The following is a 2590-nucleotide window of genomic DNA, read 5'->3' as shown; positions in this document are numbered from 1 at the left end:
TGAACTCCTTCCCCTGGATATCAGATTTGAGGCAAAGAAAGCTATCAAGTCCCAAGCAATAGTAGATTTCATCGCCGAGTGGACTAAACAGCAACTGCCGACCCAAGTTCACTCGGAGCACTGGACCATGTTCTTTGATGGCTCTAAGATGCTGAATGGTTCCGGTGCTGGGGTAGTGTTGGTTTCCCCCCGAGGAGATAAGCTCAGATATGTACTCCAGATTCACTTTGATTCCTCCAACAACGGAGCAGAATACGAAGCACTTTTGTATGGGTTGCATATGGCCATTTCACTCGGCGTCCATCGCCTCATGGTCTACGGCGACTCAGATTTGGTGGTTAACCAAGTGATGAAGGAGTGGGACGTCAGAAGCCCAGCCATGACTGGTTACTGCAATGCAGTAAGAAAGCTGGAGAAGAAATTCGAGGGGTTAGAGCTTCATCATATACCTCGACTGAAAAACCAAGCAGCTGATGATTTGGCAAAAATAGGTTCCAAGAGAGAATCCATTCCCAGTGATGTGTTCTTGGAACACATCCAGACGCCGTCAGTTCAAGAGGATCCTTTCACCGAAGAAGTCCCGCAGCCAAAAAGTGTCACGGATCCGACTGAAGTTGAGGTCCCAACTGTGGTCGACCTGATCATGGAAGTTTTGGTCATCACTCCCGACTGGACGGTGCCGTACATCGCGTATATCCTAAGGAAAGAGCTCCCAAAGAATGAAGAAGAGGCTCGACAGATCGTCCGTGGATCCAAGGCCTTCACTATGATGAAGGGACAGTTGTACAGGGAAAGCGTGACTGGAGCCAGTCAGAAATGTATAACGCCAGAAGAAGGTCGGATGATTCTCGACGATATCCACTCAGGGACCTGTGGCCATCATGCGTCCTCTCGGACTATTGTGTCTAAAGCATACCGAGCGGGGTTTTACTGGCCCAAAGCAAATGAAATGGCGAAAGAGATAGTCGACAAGTGTGAAGGATGTCAGTTCTATTCCAATATGTCGCACAAGCCCGCCTCAGCCTTGAAGACCATTCCAATCGTCTGGCCCTTCACTGTTTGGGGATTAGATATGGTTGGACTACTGAGAACTGGCAGGAGCGACTTCACCCATGTACTGGTGGCAGTCGACAAGTTCACTAAGTGGATCGAAGCCAAGCCTATCAATAGTCTTGATGTCGGCACTGCTGTCAGCTTCATCAAAGAGTTGATATTCAGATATGGAGTTCCGCATAGCATCATCACTGACAATGGGTCAAACTTCGATTCCGACCATTCAAAGCCTTTTGCGCTTCTCAAGGCACACAAGTCGACTACGCTTCCTTGCTCACCGCCAGTCGAATGGACAGGCAGAAAGAGCAAATGGCCTAATTCTCAAAGGGCTGAAACCCCGGTTGATGCATGATCTCAAACACGCAGCAGGCGCATGGGTCGAAGAACTTCCATCTGTTCTTTGGGGATTGAGGACTACTCCTAATCGGTCGGCTGGGAGAACTCCATTCTTTCTGGTTTATGGAGCTAAAGCAGTTCTGCCGAGTGATCTGCTTCACAATGCACCTCGAGTCGATCTCTACTCTGAAGTTGAAGCAGAGCAAGCCCGGCAGGACGCAGTCGACCTTCTAGAAGAAGAAAGAGAGATGACCATGATCCGATCGACCATCTATCAGCAAGACTTGCGTCATTCCATGCCAGAAACGTGAAGAGTCGAGCCTTCCAAGAAGGAGACTTGGTCCTCCGAGTGGACCAACAGAAGCCACACAAACTTGCCCCTACTTGGGAAGGCCCCTTCATCGTCACCAAAGTTCTCCACAGTGGAGCATACTGTCTTTACAATGTCGGCCGCCAGATTGATGAGCCACGAGCTTGGAATGTGGACTTGCTCCGCCCCTTTTACACTTAAGTACTCACTTGGATGAGTTGTAATAAAAGTAATCATGTAGTTTGCTTATCAAAGACAAAAGTGTTATAATTTTCCCATTGATTATTGTTGCTTTTGTTTGTTTGAGAAATCCCCCAGTGGGTGGCTTAGTTGCGAATCCGTTTCACCTAAGTTTGTTAAAAAAAATCCTACCGAGTGACAAGCAAGCCTCTCACTCGGAGGCTTAGCTGCGAATCCATTTCGCCTAAGTGTTTGAAAATCCTACCGAGTGGCGAGTCTGCCTCCCACTCGGGGGCTTAGCTACGAATCTGTTTCGCCTAAGTATTTGAAATCCCGCCGAGTGGAGAGCGAACCTCCCACTCAGGGGCTTAGCTACAGTCCAGTACTCGCCTAAGTAACAAAAAATCCTACCGAGTGGTGAGTCTGCCGCTCGCTCGGGGGCTTAGCTGCAGTCCAATACTCGCCTAAGTACTTGAAAATCCTACCGAGTGGAGAGCAAACCTCCCACTCGGAGGCTTAGCTGCAGTCCAGTACTCGCCTAAGTACGAAATCAATGTGCACTCTGCAAGGACGACGAGGTGTAGGTCGACTGCTACCTTCTTCTTCGGAGCTACGCCACAAATACAAAAATCCTACCGAGTGGAGAGCAAACCTCCCACTCGGGGGCTTAGCTGCAGTCCAGTACTCGCCTAAGTGTTTAAAATCCTACCA

The sequence above is a fragment of the Triticum aestivum genome, chromosome 1B (genome assembly GCF_018294505.1).
Source record: "Triticum aestivum cultivar Chinese Spring chromosome 1B, IWGSC CS RefSeq v2.1, whole genome shotgun sequence".
NCBI classification, from domain to species: domain Eukaryota; kingdom Viridiplantae; phylum Streptophyta; class Magnoliopsida; order Poales; family Poaceae; genus Triticum; species Triticum aestivum.
This window is presented reverse-complemented; position numbering follows the sequence as displayed.